The sequence below is a fragment of the Apus apus genome, chromosome 1, assembly GCF_020740795.1.
Source record: "Apus apus isolate bApuApu2 chromosome 1, bApuApu2.pri.cur, whole genome shotgun sequence".
NCBI classification, from domain to species: Eukaryota; Metazoa; Chordata; class Aves; order Apodiformes; family Apodidae; genus Apus; species Apus apus.
Genome location: NC_067282.1, coordinates 63,571,433 through 63,590,805, shown reverse-complemented (window position 1 = coordinate 63,590,805; position 19,373 = coordinate 63,571,433). Strand labels below are relative to the sequence as shown.

Here is a 19,373-nt window from a genome sequence, read left to right as displayed (position 1 = left end):
AGCTCTAGCTGGGTGCCAACAGCTCCTCTGCAGCATGTGCACAAACTCTGCTACCTCTGAGAGTCCAGGCAAAAACAGCAGCATGGTTGGAATTTACTACTGATCCATTACTGATCCATGTTGGATGTTCATGTAAGAAAACAGTGTTCAGTTCCATCCTCTTCCTAATCAATGGCAGGGATATGGGCAAGGCTTTTCTTGTGTGAGGTGTGAGTACTGCTTACATGAAGTTAATAGAGCAGTCTGTGGCATGTCTGTGGAACTATTTTTGACCTTTCTGTGGTTGTTAGTGCTGGGTTTATGCATTATTTGTCTGAATGCATTTGGCCCCCTTCACACAAGGCACATGTATTTTTCAGCTGAATTTCCCATGTAATACTTATATGTGGCAGCCCCACTACCTGTTGTCTAACTCTGCACTTTGGCTGGCCTTGGCTTATCAGCAGGGGAGAAATCCAGCCCTGCTGAATTAGTTCCGAGGATCCCTCTGGAGAGCTCCTTGCAGAGGTTGGTTCTCCTGTTTTCAAAATAAAGAAGCTCACACTACAGCTAAGATGCTATTTCAGCAGTAGGATATCAGCATATCTCACCACTGCTTCCATGCCTATTGCAAGCAGCAGTGGAGAGCTGGATGTTCTTGGTCATGGCAGCATCAAGCATCAATTCCGAGGCATGCAGGTTCCCACTGTGTACTACTCAGTGACCTAGGCTCCAAGCAGAGTTAGAATTCACAACTGCACATGTTACTTGACAAAAAGAGTTGCAGACTGATATTTTACCTGGTGGCAGGACTGGTATGGACCTGATCTGGGCTGCTAAGGACCCATGATGGCTAAAGAGCGGTATGCTGTAAATTAATGATGATCAGCTGTGGAAAGATGAACAAAGATAGAATTCTAGGAAATATGAGCAACATCTCAGCTGGTAAGGAAGATCAGTATTGTGATTCTCAGGAAATACTGAGGAAGGTGTTCTAAAGGTTATTTGGAAGCTGACTGCCCAAATTATATTTGCTGGACAATTTGAAGTGTGAATGATGAAAACCAGAAAGGCTGCTCACAAGTTATTATCTGTCTTTTGGAAGACTCCTGTGTTATGCTACCTTATAGGTATCAGATGCACAAGGCATGGACCCTATCACCTTTTTCTGTATTCTTGTCCTCTCAGTTATATATCAGTTGAAAAGCATGTTTTCCCATCACACTTTTTGCTGTTATTGTCCACTGTGTTGTTTCACTGCCGTTGCCACCAGCCCATAAGATACATAGGACCCTATTGACCCTAGGGTATATAGTGACTCTTCATTGTCAGTTTCAGCCAGCATCTAGAGCACTTCTGTTTTCACCAGACAAACTGTGGAGTGGAAACAGAAGGGTGGGAGGGTTTCAGTTTTTTAATTTTAAATTTATTTTTATCAAAGGGAAAGTTGGTGGACTTTCTCTGTCAGACTCAAGACCACATTCTGCACAATGCTAGCAAAACCAAAGGGGAGCAGACAGAAGTTTGGAGGAGGAGACTGTGAAAACACATTTGCTTACCCATCAGAGCCAAATGAGTCAAATTGTGATGGATGTTCTGCCTACCTGTTCTGTGTAGAGGCCCTGACCACAGCATGAGATACTGTGGTGCTGTATGCTTATTACTTTGAAAGTCATAAACCCTCATTGGATGCAAGTTTTGGCTCCTGTGTCTACTTTCTTCAGCTTGCCCTTGCTCTTGATGGCTCCTCCTCAGCTGCACCTGCAGTGAGCAGCCATCACTTCACAATCACCCTAGAAAGGCAATGTGAGAAGAAATGCTGGATAGAGAAAAGTGTGGGGCTTTGTTGTGAGAAGAGACCAGTGATAATGAGAAAGGAAAGGCAAGGGAAGGCAAGGGAAGGCAAGAATCCATTTAAAGGGAATGATTAGACAGAATGAATTATGAGCACATGTGACTGTGTGGAGGTTTGAAACATGAGAGGTGGATATATATGTTTCATTAAAAGCAAGGCCATTCTAAGGACTTGAATCTCAATGGGAACTCTCATGGTGAGTTCTAAAATGCTTCCTTCACTGGAAGGAAGAGATGTGCGCAAGCCCTTTGCTGCCAGGTGATAGCAGAGAGGACCTCAGAATCCAACTGTACAATCTGAAGCTGGAGACACTGGTGGACTCTGCTGCTCACCTGCACTAACTCTATTCTTCCTGCATCTGTTTTGCTTTGTACATGTTTGGCAAGCTAGGGATGTCTGCTGGCTGATGACATGCACACTCCTGAGGTGGAAGGGAGGGAAGCAGGACATCTCTGACAAGAGTGGGGAAATTAACCATGAGGAAGGAGCAAAAGTGGCCCAGAAACAGTGCAGACACCCCAGGGGACCTTGGAAGTGATGCTGACCATGTACTCTGACCAGCTTTGGTCTGAAGAGGTGATTGCCTTGAATGGCGTGACACTGACTCATCACATCTGGCCAAGAAAAACTCTTTTGCTCAGCCAAGGAAGCCCAGCCCTGCACTATACAGGGATGTTATTGATATGGTGCCTCAGAGGTGGACATTCTGAATTCAGATTAGTTGTAGGAATTAGTTAAGTTCAGTAAAATACCCCAAAGATGGTATTTTAACTCAGAAAAAGAGAAGGCCAGACTTTATGTTGTATAAATTAGCCTAACTCCAAACCCTGCAGTATTGCTGTATTAATTTCCATTATCTGACATCCTGGTTTTGGTTACAGTGGCTGCTGTGGAAAACAATTTTTCTATAAGGGAACTGGAAGTCTGGAGACAGACTTCAACCTTCATTATGCCAGGCTAAACCTAGAGTAATTCTACTGAGTTTGAAGGAGTTACACCAGATTTATAGTGTTAGAAATGAGATGAGAAACTAATAATAAAGCAAGACACCATTTAGCATCTATCAGAGTTGGTGAGAGCTTACCTTGTAATACTTAAAACCACTGGTATTTTAGTCAGATAGGGAAATGCACTCTCAGAGTCCAATCTAACGAAGTCTGATTTCACAAACTAAAGCCCAGTTCTCTTAATCTGAGTGACTTCAGCTACATATGGGAATAGCAAAATATGATTGCCCTGAAACTCAATCTTCTTCCTTTTAATTAAAGAAAGAATCCTATCTTAGTCACCCGAGAATCTGAAAGATACTCTAAGTATCTGACACTCAGAAGACCTTTTAACAGATAAATTATGAGGACGAGACAAAAGCTACCACTGATAGTAAAAGCAAATTTAAAGTAAAACTAAAGTTGGTCTAAAAATTCAGAAAAAAAAAAAGAGCTAATCAATCCAGATTAGCAAAACCTTTTTTGAGCCATAAATAAGCCCATTGCAGGAATTAATTTAGGTTATAAAAAGTCATGACTAGATCTTCAATTGATGCAAATCAGCAAAGCTCCCCTAATTTGAATGAAACTCTACTAAGACAGGTTAGATGAGAATCTGACCTTCGATTGCTTTGTAATTTTTTTCCATAATCAACAAATGAAATGTGATTTATAAGCTAATATAGAATTATAGATTTGAATCATAGAAAGGTTTGGGTTGGAAGGGAACTTTAACGGTAATTTAGTCCAACCCAGCCTGCAATAAGCAGGAACATCTTCAACTAGATTGAGTTGCTCAGAGCCCCATCTGGCCTGGGCTTGAATATTTCCAGCAATGGGGTATCTACCACCTCTCTGGGCAACCTATTCCAGTGTTTCACCTTCCTCATTGTATAAAAATTCTTGTGTATATCCAGTCTGAATCTACCCTCATTCAGTTTAAAACTATTACCCCTTGTCCTATCGAAACAGACCCTGCTAAAATGTCTTTTCCCATCTTTCTTATAAGCCCACTTTACTAAAAGGCTGCAGTTATGTCTCTCTAAAGCCTTCTCTTCTTCAGGATGAACAACTCCAACTCTCTTAAACTTTCTCCGTAGAAGAGGTGCCCGCTGATCATCTTCATGGCCCTTCTCTGGACTCACTCCAACAACTCCGTGTCCTTCTTTAATAGATCTCCTCCCAGTTTCTCTTTTTAAAGAATTTTAGGAATAAGACAAATCTTTAATAAATCTTTTTTTTTAATCAAGTTGTGCAACCTTGATAAAGTGCATGTCTTATACTGTACACAGCACCACCTCCTCCTGACTTTGAAGGAAGAGCTGGACAATGTTAAGGGATTAATTTTCTTCTGGCATAAGTTCTCTGGCGTCCTTCAGGCTAACACACATAGGACTGCACATGCAGTCACATGTCCTATATTGCTTGACAGGCTCTTGCTGGAAAAGTTTTACTGGGCATATCCTCTTTTTCCATTTTTTAAGGTGTGCTCATCCCCACGAACCTCATAATGAAAAAGCAGAAGTGAGATACAAATGAGCTAAACAGATCACACTAATATTAAAACTCCTCCAGTCCCTGCAGGCAAAAGCTGAAAAAGCAGTGTAAACTCTGGGCTGTTGCTGTGAGCGTCCTGCAGAGACTCACGCTTCCACAGGCTGATGACTGGTGCAGACCACAGTTCTTCAGTGCCAGGCCTACTGTCCCGAGCAGTACTGGCCCAGCTGCCTGCATGGCCAAACAGTGAACAAGTTGGGGAAGCAAGATCTGCTTTTCCTACCAGATAATTCCCTGAGCTGCTGTCATGGTCACATAAACACCTGGCAGTGACGTGGAGCTGGAAATGAGTAGCTGAGGAGCTGGAGGGTCAAAAGCTACCTAAGGCCATCTAAATAACACCAAATTTGTCACCAAATAAGAAGCCACACAATCTGCTACACAATCTGCCACACCATACCACACTAAACTTTCAAGAGCCGTTCTACAGCCTGAATTACAGACCAGAAGCAAACAGGAAGCGTAGACAAATGGTGGAGCTCTGGTATCCTGTGCCAAACCAATTAAGCAGTCAGGCCCATCGGTAAAATTGTCTGGAAAGAAATCAGCTATGTGCCCTTCCTGAGTACAGCACAAAGAGAACTGGGAATTCTGTGGGGTTGGAAGGAGACCCAAGCCAACCAGCAAATTGCAGTGTGCTGGCTACACTGATTTCTGTCCCCTTGGTCCACTTGGTTTTACAGCTGTAGAGGTGTCTGAATCGCTTCCTAATAACTTTATTCTGAATGCTATGAAAATGAAACCCATGCAGTTTTTCTCTTGTTGATTGTGACGCTTTTAAAACTTGGGCATCCAGAAATACAGTTCCATTCTGTGCTGTATTCTTTTCTGCTTGCAAGTGTGGTTTATGGTCATAGCAACGGTGGGAAAAGGGTAGAATGTCCCTTAGCTATTAACCGTCATGCTGCCATCAAAAACATAAGTGGCTTCTCGGCTGATTCAAAATAAAAAGCACCAGTAAGTATTTAATGCTATACTGTAATTAGAAAAGTCTGGAATTGTCTCTCATTCGTTAACCTTAATCATATCAACCTGTTCGCAAATATGAGAGTATCAAATGCCAAAACCCTGCTGGGAACCCATTCCTTTGCCAGCTGGTGTGTACTGTGTTCGGCCAGGACTCCTTTTTGTATGGGAAGTAATGAAAGAGCATCCACAGCTGTTTGACAAAAAAAAAATGGAAACCAGCAAACACATCTGGAAGCTTCTGAGAACATGCACACACACTGTGTGTTCATTTATTTTCCCACAAACAGGCAGATAGACAAGAGGGTGTACCCTGTGAAAGCCATGCTTATCTAGGACAATGTCATTGGGGCATTATATTATGTAACTGCAGAGAAAGCACACGTACTTCCAGTTTTCACCAGGGAGAGCAGCTAACTCAGTCTGAATACATGGAGTGAGTCACATAAATTGACAAGGAATTTTGTTACCAAATGTTCATCACCCTTGGAAGAAGTTATGTGCTTTGCTGCACAGTGGTGTAATTTTTTTCCACAGAAAGTAGAAAGAAATTCCACATAGTGGAGGAACAGATCAGCAAGCAAGGGGCCCAGAGTTCTGCCCACAGATTGCCTCTGCAGCCCCTAAGGAGGAAGAGGGAAAGAGTTTATCCCTGGCTGGCTCCAAACACATGCTCCAAGTCACACGGGTGCAGTCAGTCATCCTGTTGCATGGTTTTCCTTCCCTCAGCTGAATTGTTTTGTGACTGGAAATTGAGTAAATCCTACATTAGAAACATTCTCATAAAACACGACATTGGCGAAAGACAAGTGGGATGCCACCTAATATTATTAGTGGATTTTAGCCTAAAGTTAAACACATGCGCTTACATTTTCTTATTCTGACCCTTCCGCTCTTGTCTCTTTTAGCCTTGCTCACTGGTTTTGTTTTTGACCAATATGCCAGCAGTTATTTCCCTTCTGTTGCTGCCTTTTCCCTGGTTAGGTGAAGTGAGGTCTCTCTTAGTGCTAAATTCTGCACTAAATAGAGCTCTATCTTTTTAATAACAAATCCTTCACATTGTCTCAGGGGCCATGTACACAATTAAGAACAATATGAAATTTAATTAACACAGGATAATAATAAGAGTATGAATGTCATAGTGAACTTGGAGTGAATACAGACACCACAGTAAATGGTCTGGGAACTGGGGTGAAAGCCAGCTGCTAACACTCAGGTCTCAGAAACCCAAGTGGCATTTCAACACCTGACCTCAAGTATCAAGGTAGTGGAAGGGAAGAAGAGATGAATGCCAAGCAATTGGGAACCAAAGGCTACAAATCTTGGTAAGAGTAATGCAAAAACAGGGAGTTACAGCCACAGGTGGAGATGTAGAGAATGGAGCCCGGGTGCTGAGTGCTCTGAATGCTTGCAGCCTGCCTGCGGCATCGTGTGTGCTTAAACAAGGGATGCGCTCGTGGGGGGCACCACAGGTCACATCCGAGGGATGTCACTCAAAGGATGCTCCTGTGAATAGTCGCTTAGGTGGTCACAGGCAAGTTCTTTAAGCTGCAGAATTTGTTTCCAATCATATAAGCTGTTGTTGACCTGGTTGGTCTATCCTATCTCTGCCTATGCCCAGAGCATACTCTGCAGTTCCAAAGCTTCCCCAAACATTGTTGGGAACTCTGAAGAGTACACATTAAGTAGCATCACAAGTGCAATTTGTATTATCCAAACAAAAAGGCTACTACAAAACAAAATAGTGGAGCACAGAAAGTAAGGACTGACTGCAGCCTGTGTCAACTAGGGGAAAACACCAATTTACTAAGGTGTAGATAAATCTTTGTTACAAATCCAAGTACAAAGGCAGACATCTGAAGTGTGCATAAAGTATTTCTATCCCCTTGCTTCTCCTGCCTTTTCCCCTCTCCCCAAGAAGCCAACACAGCTCTGGCAATTCACACTGGCTGAGAAATGGGCTTCTATTCCTTAGACTGCAATCATGTGCGTGCGTCTTCTCATTTAAGCTCTTCCATTCTGTTTCTCTCAGAGGCTGAGAAATCTGCTTTTAGGGAGAAAAAAAGAAGAAGTCGGGAAGCTCATTAGCAATTTGTTTAGAATTTGAATGTCAGCGTAGTCACTTATGTCTAAGTGACTGAAAAATGTATGCAAGTCCTCTGGTTTTCAGCAAGAGATCCAGTGTTCTAACATCAGAATAAACAATATAATTACTGTGTGTATGAAGACATATTGGTCTCTGTATAATGAGATATTCAAATCTGCTCTACTTGAATCAGATCACAGAGATATATTAAACACACATGGCGAAAGAATTCAGTGTAAGGGTAACCATGTGTTCTGCCAAGTCTGTCTATGCATGAATGGGCTGCCAGGGCACCATAGGCTACAGACAAAGTACAGGAGAGCTGTGTTCAGAGGTAGGGAAATGAGGTTGCGAAGGTATTTCCTCTTCATTCCCTCGAACATGTGAGTGTCTCCCATTTCTCTTCCTCTTTCACAGGCTGGTGCACCTCAAAAGCAATTCCAGCAGAATTTACTGTAACATTACTGTATCATGGTTTCATGGTGCCATTTATTACTGTGTATTTATAGCACCCAAGAGCGAGCTGACTGCCTGAGTGGGGTAGCGATTGCGAAGGCTATTCTCAGTTTCAGTTGCAGAATTGTTTTCACAAGTTCGCAACATTCTGGAAAACATGCCTTCTTTTCCAGCATTGCTGCAGCTATTTTCAAGCGGAGGTGCTTGAACTTGCTGGCTAGCAGCAGCATCTGTGTGTGCCTGATAGGTGCTGAGGATTGATTGACACTTCAGAAAGCCGAGGCTTGGGCCCCTTGCTGTGCCTGAGATCGTGTATTACTGTGTACGATCAGGAGCAACCATTGTCAAAGCATGAGATGTCAATTTTTTGGCTGTGTTATTTCAACATCTAGATACTATGAAAAACATGGTAAGATGAAAACAGTAGCTGTTTTCCTTACTTGTAGAATTGTCTAAGCGTGGTTCCTATAGCTGATAGAGTTACACCCAGCTGCCAAAACAGACACAGAGAATGTTTCTGTGGGTCATGGAAAAGTCTTAGTGCCAAAGCATGCTGTTCCTTGGGTGGCTGAGCTTCTGCAGAGGCCTCGGTGTGACAGAGCAGAAAAACACCAATGAACCAAGGCCACGATTTTCAGTCTTTATCGCTCACAAGTGAGCATGTGGTTATATGGACAAGTTTCTCTGCTGAGAGTGCTGATTGAGTTTAAGGGAAATTCTGTCTTGCTTTGTGTTCCCAGGGCATGTGTGACATATATAATGTATTAACATGCTTTTCTCTGGGTACAGCTGCTTATATGCCTGTTGGTTACGCAGGCATTTTCAGAGGATGCTTCTCTTTTCCATGTGTCGCTGGCGCCAGAATTTCAGGGTGGCAGGAGCAAGCTGGGATGGCAGGAGGAGTCCAGTCCTTGCTCCTCTCTTGGCAGCCACCATGGCTGCATTCTGCAGAGCACTTACCAAAATGAGGGTGGCAATTCACATGGAAGACAGATTCTGAGGAGATAAACCACTTCATGCGGCTGCCAGTGACACAGACCTGGGGAGAGATTTATCAGGAGAAGCCTGGCCATTTTTAGGAAGTGAGAACTCACTGTTTCGAAGCAGAAAAGAGAGTGAGACCTATCTATCTCTTCAGGGAACCACAGCTGCCTGAAGGAAAGGTGTCAGATAGATGTCGTTACCAAACCCAGTTTTTTAGAGGCTTCAGTGGTAACTAGGGAAGGGGAGAAGGGATGGAAAAGATTTAACGAGAATTGCATACATGTAACACCTCTTAGAATGAAGCTCAGGCTTTGTATTTTATTTCACTTAGAGATGGATTGTAGAGTTTATTTTTGCAGAATCAATGAGATAAAGCTGCAGTTTTAGAAAAACCAAACCACGTATGGTTCCTATCCTCTTTTGTTTCATACAAGTCTTTCAAGTCTGTGTGAGGTTTCAAATACTAAGCCAGGATTCAGATGCCAAGCTCAGTTTTTAATTCATGTTTGAATTAGTAGCTCAAACATGTAGATCTAGGTTACTGCAAGAACTGTTTTCTCAGCAATATTCTAATACTGTGATTAGCTATAACCCTATACTGCAACTTGGGTGGAAGGAAAACCTACACCGTGTTTTAACCTGAAAAAAGACATGCTCTGGCTTTTTAAAAACAAATGTAGTAACATTTAGTTAGCACAATGGTAAATTTCTTCTCTCCAGGGCATGAGTTTGCCATTTAGTTTCACTAAATCTATCTTTGAAGGGTGTGGAAAAATCAAAAAGTGACAAATAAGCAGATAGTTAAGCTGGATAGCTGTTGTGACTTCATCTGAAAATGCCTGGCTAAAAACTCTCTTTCATCATTGGGAGAGTCAGTTCATATCCTCACCCTGTGGAAGTGGTTAGTTTTTAATTCATTCAAGAGATGCTATCAAAAAAGAGGGAAGTATTTTTTTCAATCCCAAACCCAAAATAATACTGCTAAACAATACATAATTCATATCTCTTCAGAATTCTGAATGTGGTCAAAAATAAATAGCAGCACAGGCATTTAAGAGCTATTCTCATTGAAAAATGTAATTAATTGGTGTTCTCCACAAAATATTTCTTTGAGGGGGGGAACAGCATTGCTTTAATTACAAATAATTGTTCTCAAAATCACGCAGCTCACACGTTTTGCAGGCTAGACAGTGATTATGCATCAATGCACTAATCTATCACCTTCATTATTTTAGTCATCTGGGTGTGATCATCAAACTTTGGAGAGTAACCCAGACAAGAAACCAGACATATCTCATGCTTCTATTCTTTCCAAATCAGTTTGTTTTGAAAGAAAATATTTGCACTGGTGATGCAAATTTCAGTGCTTTTGTTTCAAATGAACACTGTAAATTAAATAAAATTCCCCTTTGTATGTTATAAGATGATGACAGTGGAAAGGATGTTCTTGTGACTGCAGGATGACCTGAGGGGCTCAGGACACCACAGTATTTCTTTATTCTGGCATGGACTGTCTTTGTGGACAGGAGATTTCACTTTTTGCATTTTGTTCAGGCTGCCTAGTGAGTCTATTGGGAATTGACGGCTGGAGATCAAGCAGGCTGACCAGCTGATTGCTCTCTTCTTTTTAGACACCATGGTGGTGATGATGCTCACACGGGATATCTTTAGGTGCTCTGCCACCATAGAAGAATGGCCAAGCCTTCCCCAAATTGGGAATGCAGGGAACCTTAAGCCTTAGTGCTTGTACAGTTAATACTTGATCTATTGAAACAAAAGAAGCTACCTAACCACATTTTGTTGTCATTACTACTATTGTTATTATTATTACTAGATGAATGGAGAGCTGAGTTTGTTGTTAATTGTGACACTGCTCTTCCCATATTTTAGTCATTCCTACCCAAGATACTACATAAGCACCTATGTAAATCAAAGTTAAGCAGAGGATTAAGTGCTGTCCTGCGTAAAGATGGCTTAAGTACATGTTTCCTGAATCAGGGCATAAGCTGTTATTCTAGTAGTGTCTTTGCTGTACTGCTTTTTCTACCTCATTAGAATGAGAGCATGCTTGCATAAATTCCTCACATTGACACACAAGACTATGCCTGTCTCCCTGAGAATTTGGAGAATTCTTCCTTTTTCCCCCAAATTAGTATGTGCTGTCACCTGCATCGCTAAACACCAATTCGCTGCTTACCGCTAACAAGACCTCCACGTAAGGTAGCTAACAGTAGTGTTTCAAAAACAGAGCTCTCCTGTTCCCAGCATGTCTGACAAGAATACATTAGAGGCACCTGTCCCTGGCACCAATATTTTGTTTTCTCTTCTTTTGCATGGGAAGGAAGAAATCTAAAGCACTGAAATTTTCATTGAGAGCAAAGCAAATGCAAACACAGGAATATCTTCTCCCATTCTGCATTCCCTCTTTCCATCTTCTCCAGCCACAGGGAAATTTTCAACAGTAAGTAAACATTATAAACATATCCATTTGGTTGAAAAAATGAAAATTATCTGTTTCTTAATAATTTTCATTTAAAAAACATCAGGTAGCAGGAAATTTTTAAATTGTATTTGAAGCTATGAGACTGACGGCGCTCACCAAGTCAAAGACACAAATACTGCAATATACCATAAACATACTGCAAATCTCAACAATCTAATTACAAGTCTATGTCTGGGTCTAGACCAGTAATAGTGGTACAATAGAAACTCAGGAGTGGTAAAATCTAGGTGTTCCCCACCTCAAAGGATGTGAAGCAGTGCAATATGCTTCTGGAACCTTAGTTCAAATTGCAAGAGTAGTTCTGTAGACAGTGGGATGGGCTCGTTCAGTCCTTAGTTTCAGTCATTTGTCCTGTATAACCTGACACCAAAGGCAGAGTCCTTAGATCCCTTCAGTGTCAACAGAGGCAAATAGATGTTTTGAAGACTCAGTTCATCTGGTCAAATGTAGATGTCAACGCTAGGAGATCATGAAATGCCTGTTTCTCCAAATTAACTTCAAAAGGAGCCTTAACTGATGTCAATGTCTCGGATGGAAACGTGTGTTTAGTTAGATGAATTCCAGGATGCTGAGTGCTCAGGTGCATCCTCAGACTTCACATGTCCTCTCAGCTTCTTCTACTGGCTTATCCCTTCATCCACTGCCATTAGTATTATTTGGATATCGCCTACTAGACAACTGATATGTGCTTTTGTGCCTGTGACAATGATAGTGTAAGCTGACAAAGTACTTTTATGCCAAGGATGTCTCTCCTGTTTAGGATGGTTTGTGAATTATTTTCTGTGTTCTCTGGCACTTCAGCAGTACATTTGAGTAATTCTATACATGGATTTAATGCTAGATCAGATTCAGTGCAGTTCCCATTAAAAATATCTTAAAAATGTTCATTGTCCAGCAAGGAAACTGGATTAAGTCTTTTAAATGTGCTATCATGAAGCCAGCCAAGGCAGAGCTGTACATCAGTAATACTAATTTCAGTGAAATCCATTTACTGTAGTTGAGAATATAGGTATAAAATTGTCTGCTTTCTTACTCACCTGAGAAATTACACATGCTATAGGAAATAAGGAAATAAAAAATCCCAAACAGCACATTTGTGGGTTTTTTCTCTGTATTTTTTTGTGTTGCTGTCATGTGAAGAAATAGATAATATTGTTTCATTCTCTGTACAATTTATGTGAGATTTCAAGTAAGATCTTTTGCCTTGTTCAATGGCTGGACTCAGCCCAACCCTGTGTTGAAATAATGACAGACCATTTATATGAAGAAGCAGCAAAAGATACCAAATAATCAAACCTTCCAACAAGATTGCTCAACACTTACTGCAATTGCTTACCTAGATTTGATTCTATTTCTTTACATGTCTCTGCTCAGTTTTTTAGCATGATTTCCATACACCTGGCTTTCACACACCTGTCAGTCCTAAGACACTGCACAAACCTCACAGAAGTAGCTCAGATAAATCTGTAGAAGGTAAATGTGTAACAGTGACCTCCATCCAAAGTTTGTTTCTTGCCTGTTTTCTTGAGAAAGAATCTAAATGCTGTTTGAAAAAGCTGCCCCTTTTTAATGAGGAGTTCACTTTATAAATAATAAGATTGTATCCATTTTCTTTTACCAAGTTAGTAATCTTTTGATTGTTCTGTCTGCTTCTAAATCTTGTAGTAATAAAGAATAAAGGTACTTTATGGACCTGATTTTCCAAACACTTACGTCACTGTACACTGAAGTAACTCCCTTGTAGTTGCTAGGTCTGATTTCTCTCATACTTCATTCTTGCCTGGCTTCCAAAAACTGGGGATGTAGGGAGGGGGAACCTGGGCTGGGCAGCTCTTCTGTCTCTCTCTTTCTGAGGCTGCTTTAAGATGTGGCTGTCCCAGGAGCTCTTGGGGGGACACACTGGATCTGAAGCACAGCTGGGGCACGTGGATCACTGGTAGCCATCCTTCCTTTCTCCCCCAGCCCACCAAAATATTTTCCAGAAAACAGCTTGGAAACAGAGGCTGGTGAGCAGCAGTGACACCATTTTCAGATGGGGCAGGCACAAAGGTGAGAGGGATGTTGGGCACCTTGCAATGCCTCCTTGCAGCCCCACAGCTTTGCCATCATCTGGAATCACACTGGTGGAAAACAGCACCGAGCATAAGGAGCCCCAAGTCCTTTTTTAACTTATGTACATGTTTTACAGTTACACTAAGTCTCATTGTGAAGAAATAAACTCTGCACATTGAAACTGGCACAATTTTGGTCCATAATCTTTTGTGTTCACTGTTAAAGAAAGCAGGTTGAGTCTTCACAAAAATGTTAGTTCCCTGGGGAAAAAAAAAAAAAAAGGCCACAGTGAATCACAGAATAGAATCGTGACACTTTGATTATAATTAAAAACTTTTCAGTTGATTTAACCATTCACTTTAGGAATTTTTTTCGACTGTAGAAATAGCAGTGCTTTTAAGATAATGAACATTGTATGATTGCTAATGAAATCCACATATGCATGTGTATAAATATACACACGCATCTATAAATATATATATATGTGGTCTTTATGCTATGCATTTATCCATCTACATACATATATGCTGCTCTTAGGTTTACTTAAAAGAAATCAAATGGGAGGGAAAGCACATTTTTCGAATGAGGCTCTAAATGTCTTTTGTGCGTATTCTATAGATCATTACTGACTGTTTACAAACCTTGCTTGGAATGGCTTTACAGCAACAAAGAGGATAACATATCTTCATTGTTTATAAAATGACAGCTCCTAATGGACCATATTAGCTTTAACACAAACTATTAAATCCTTTTCATTAAATTATTCTGCGCTCTATTTTAGAATCTCGTTAGCTCTGGGAAGTAGGTGCAAACTCCTAAGGAAACATGAGCACACATTGAGACTATTATAGATAATGTTTATTAAATAAGCCTCTGAGGATGTTTTTCTTGGGTTGCTCTCAAGCATTTTGAAGGAGTCATGTTCCATGTTTGAGGTCCCATGTTTCTTCCTCTTAAACTATGAGCAGCTGTAGCACATGACCTACTTCTGTAGAACCCTGTAATGATTTCCTTCCTTCAGTGGCTTCAGGAGTCCCTCTTCTGCCCTGTGAAAAAAGGGACAAATATTTTAATCCAAGCAAAATGCTAAAGCAGGTTTTGTTGGTTTCAGGGAAGAAACTCAATACAGCTACATCACCGAGCATAGGCCTCAAATTGGAACCATCTGGCCTGCAGAAGCACCATGAGATCTTTGGGGAAAGCATGGATAGTTTTGCCTTGGGCTGTAACTCATACACCTGCAGAATGAGTAGACATGTTGGCAGACAAGCTGGGCTCATACAGCAATACAAGCCTCCTCTTACAGCACTGTCTCTGTGCCGGAGTTTGGAAATTACCCTGACATGTTTAATAAATGCAATCACTGTACTGCAAGCTCTCCGGGTAGCAAATATTCAGCTGCACTCACCGTTAAGTTAATTCAGACAGGTCTGCACTCCAAGGCCCATGTCTTTTTGCCCTTCTTGCACAGACAGCCCCTTTGAAGGCAAAATAAGGACAAGGGAAGGAAGACGGTAAGTACAAAAACATGCATTACATCTTAAGGCTGCCTCTTGCAGGAGGTAGCCTCATGTGATATTCATGTGAATTGGATTAGATTGAGAAGAGATTCTTGTTGGTAAATATTACAGCTCTGTGAGAACACAGAAAGGTGAAAGAATGAAGGTGTCAGTGTGATCTAAAATAATCTGTCCACCTCGGTGGGGGGTTTGTACAGTTTCTAGAATGGATGCAGAAAGAAAGAGAAGCCACACATGGACTCTGAAGGTCACGACTTGAGGAACTGTCAGAAAGAGGTGGCATCCAAGCCCAGTCAGAAATGAAAATGAACATCACAGAAGCAGAAGGACAGATATCCTTTGACTGGATTGTTATTAAACAATTAGGATCACAGGTTTTCCTGGAGCTCTGCACAGCACCCAGCTTTCTGCCTGCAGCCTGCTGATGGCTGAGCAAAAGACCAGAACGTGACATTTGCACCTTTGTGATCTGTAGTTCCAAATGCTATTTTGCACCTGCAAATTTGTGCCTTGACCCTATGGCCACTCTTCAGACAAAATTCCCAGTGGTCCCTTGGGGCTAAAAGGTTAAGGTCCACACAGTTGGACATCAATACCATGTTATTCTCCTTTCAGCAGTGTAGCATACACGGCGTCCTGGGCAGAATTTCTGATGCTGGGTTAGAAAGCGTCACTACTCACATCATGTGGCAGATACACTGGAGGGGAACAGGTTTTCCCCAGGCTTCTCCCTCCACCTAGAAATCACAGGCTCTTATCAATCTTTCCACTGGGAATTTTTACACCCTGAATTTCAATCTGTACTTTCCCATACTCCCAAAGAAGTCCAAAGAGAACATTTTGGCCCAACTCTGCTTTCAATGTACTCTATATTGCTAGCATCTGGAGTCATGTACGTGGGCTATCCCAGCACTGAGCCAGGGAATAAAGTAGACAGATGGTGCGCAAGATCGCAGTCTAGTCCTGTGAGACGCAGTATCCTGAGCACTGCTGGCTCCTGTAGTCTTCTCTTTAGGAGGTGCTGAAGTGTTTTCAGAGCCAGATCCTCAAGGCGACTTTCTAATTGTTTCACAGAGAGCTAGACTGGGGTAGGGATAAAGGAAGACTACGCAAAGTGTTTAAAAAAATCAAATGCAAAGTCTCTAGCTCTCCTCTCCTGCACCCCTCTGTACGTAAGAGGCAGCTCTACCAAAGCTGACAGAGAAGTGCCGAGGAAAATGGATGATGGAGAGAGCAAAAGCAAAGTATTTTTTTTTCTGAGATCTATAGAGACATTATGGAGACTTTGTGGTCCATCAGTTAAATACAACAGGAATAAAAGTGGAGCTATCTCAAAGGATTATGTTTTGAAATGGGCTCCCCAGTCCCCATCTCAGTCCTGTCCGATTTTGGAAAGGTAAACTGATGTTAGGATCTCATTAGGTCATACAGAGAGAAAATTAGGAAGGTAAAAGCCCAGATGGAGCTCAATTTGACCACTGACATAAGGGACAACAGAAAAAGTTTTATAAATAAATCAACAATAAAAAGAGAGCCGGGGAGAATCTCCATCCCTTACTGGATGTAAGGGGGAACATTACAACCAAGGATGAGGAAAAGGCTGAGATACTTAATGCCTTCTTTACTTCCACCTTTAATAGTCAGACCAGCTGGCTGTTCAGCCTCCTGAGCTGGAAGATAAGGACGGAGAGTACAACAAGCCCCTCAATAATACAGGAGAAAGTAGTTAATGATCTGCTTCTGCACCTGGACATGCACAAGTCCATCGGGGTTGGATGGGATCCACCCTAGAGTGCTGAGGGAGCAGGCGGGGGAGCTCACTAAGCCTCTCTCCATCATTTATCAACAATCCTGGTCAACATGGGAGGTCCTGGATGACTGGAGGGTGGCTAATGTGACACCCACCTACAGGAAGGGCCAGAAGGAAGATCCGGGGAACTACAAGCCTGTCAGCTTGACCTTGCTACTGGGAAATATCATGGAGAGGCTCATCTTGAGTGAGCTCTCACACCAAGTACAAGGCAGCCAGGGGATCAGGGCTAACTAGCATGAGTTTATGAAAGGGAGATCTTGCTTTACCAACCCGATCTCTGTATATGACCATGTAACCTGCCTTTTGGATGAGGGGAAGGCTGTGGATGTTGTCTGCCTGGACTTTGGTAAGGCCTTTGACACCATCTCCCACAGCATTCTCCTGGAGAAGCTGGTGAATCATGGCATAGACACGTGTACTCTTCACTGGGTAAAAAACTGGCTGGATGGCTGGGCCTAAAGAGTTGTGGTAAATGGGGTCAAATCTAGTTGGTGGCCAATCACCAGTGGTGTCCCTCAGGTCTCAGTTTTGGGGCCAGTCTTGTTCAATATTTTTATCAATGACCTGGATGAGGGGATTGAGTGCACTCTCAGTAAGTTTGCAAATGACACTAAGTTGGGTGGGAGTGTTGATCTGCTTGAAGGTAGGAAGGCTCTGTAAAGGAATCTGGACAGGCTTGATCAATGGTTCAAGGTCAATTGTATACATTGAATAAGGCCGAGTGCTAGGTCCTGCATTTTGGTCACAACAGCCCCTGGCAATGTTACAGAACTGGGGAGAAGTGGCTGGAGAGCTGCTCAGCAGAAAAGGACTTGGGGGTGTTGATTGACAACTGGCTGAACATGAGCCAGCAGTGTGCCCAGGCAGCCAAGAAGGCCAACAGCATCCTGGCCTGCGTCAGGAATAGTGTGGCCAGCAGGAGTAGGGAAGTGATCATACCCCTGTACTTGGCACCAGTGAGGCCATAGCTCAAGTACTGTGTTCAGTTCTGGGAGCCTCACTATAAGAAAAACATTGAGGTGCTGGAGAGGATCCAGAGGAGAGCAACCAAGCTGGTGAAGGGTCTGGAGAAAAAGTCATATGAGGAGTGGCTGAGGGAACTGGGGATGTTTAGTTTGGAGAAGAGGAGGCTGAAGGGAGACCTTATTGCCTTCTACAGCTACCTGAAAGGAGGCTGTAGGGAGATGGGTGTTGGCCTCTTCTCCCAATTAAATAATGACAGGACCAGAGGAAATGGCTGGAAGTTGTGGCAGGGGAGATTTAGATTGGACGTTAGGAAGAATTTCCATACTTGAAGGAGTGATCAGGAACTGGAATAGCCTGCCTGGGGAGGTGGTGGAGTCACCATCCTTGCATATATTCAAGAAATGTGTAAATGTGGCACTTCAGGGCATGCACTAGTGGCCAAGATTTTAGAGGTGGGGAGGGGGGGGCTGTGGGTGTTATTTGGTGGTGTTTGTGTTTGTTTGGGGTTTTGGTGTCTGGTGTTTTTTCTTTTGTTTGTTTGTTTGTTTTGTGATGATGGTTGGACTCAGTGATCTCAGAGGTCCTTTCCAACCATGACTATTCTGTGATCTGTGTGACACATAAGAAAGATGGGATGTAGTATGTGTTGCCAGAGACAAAATTCCCTCTGCAATTGTATTTGATTAGCTTTTGCTTTTCGCCATACCTTGGTTCACCTTGCCTTGTAGCAGCTCCTCACTGCTGTCCATGCAGCCAAGGTAGCTTTGCCTAATACACAGCTCCAACAGTTTCCAGCGCTGTTTCAGCAACAAGATGAGAGTTAATGAGGCTCAACACACTTCCTACCAAACTTTATGGGGAAAACCCGTTGAGTGAGAGCAGGAAATCCATCTTGTAAGAATTACAATGTGGTCTCAGTTCCTCAACTAGAAGCTGAAGAGAATATTGATATTTTTCAAAATATCATACACTAAATGGGGGGGTTCCCCAGCCAAATTTCCCTTTGGTTCAAAGGGGCAATTTTTCATTTTGGTGTCATTTAGATTTCTGAAATAATTAGTTATATACTTCAAGAATATTGAAAATTTCCTGAAGCCAGATTCTGCTACCTCTATTTGTGTAAGCTGTGCAAAGGCAGTTCCACTGCTGCTAGGAAGAAAAGTGCTATTTGCTGTGAGGGAGGGTGGGCAGAATCAGTCCTTTCCTAAAAGCCTTTTGAAAGATGGGGAAATGCTAAAGGGCCCAGGTTTCAACAAGTGCATTTTGACAAATAACTAAATTACCTTGTGATCCCAACCAGCAAACCAGGGAGGCTTACCACAGCCTTGCTGAATGCTTTTAAGAAACAGACATTCCCCTGCCACATTATGGGAGTAACAAAAAAAAAAAAAAAAAAAAAAAAAGGGAAATCTTTATGTGGGGAAAGCAAATGCAGCTGTGAACCTGGGAGGCCAGGTAAAAGGATATGCAAGAACATAAAGAGAAAAATACTTTCCCTTAGCAAGTTTTTTCAGTCATCTGGCTCTCCCCGCCCCAGTCCCGGGGGTGATGGTCCTCGCAGCAGACTTTTCCAGGCACGCACCAAACCTGACACATGGGCTGCAGCCGCCGGCCAAATGTCTGCTTCCAGATGTGCCTGCCAGCCCCACG

General features: G+C 42.4%; 1 long non-coding RNA gene across 3 annotated transcripts in view; it reads right to left on the bottom strand.

Annotated features, from left to right (window-relative positions):
• Window positions 1-14,264: 14,264 nt before the first annotated feature.
• Window positions 14,265-19,373, bottom strand: part of LOC127396324 (uncharacterized) — a 37,644-nt gene continuing 32,535 nt past the window's right edge. For 2 of the 3 annotated variants that reach the window (XR_007891966.1, XR_007891965.1), the window contains exons 2-4: window positions 18,430-18,520; window positions 14,833-14,902; window positions 14,265-14,470 (exon numbers count right to left, since the gene is read on the bottom strand). This is a non-coding gene — a long non-coding RNA (uncharacterized LOC127396324). The remainder of the gene's footprint in view (window positions 14,471-14,832; window positions 14,903-18,429; window positions 18,521-19,373) is intronic. The other variant, XR_007891967.1, reaches the window with a different exon arrangement.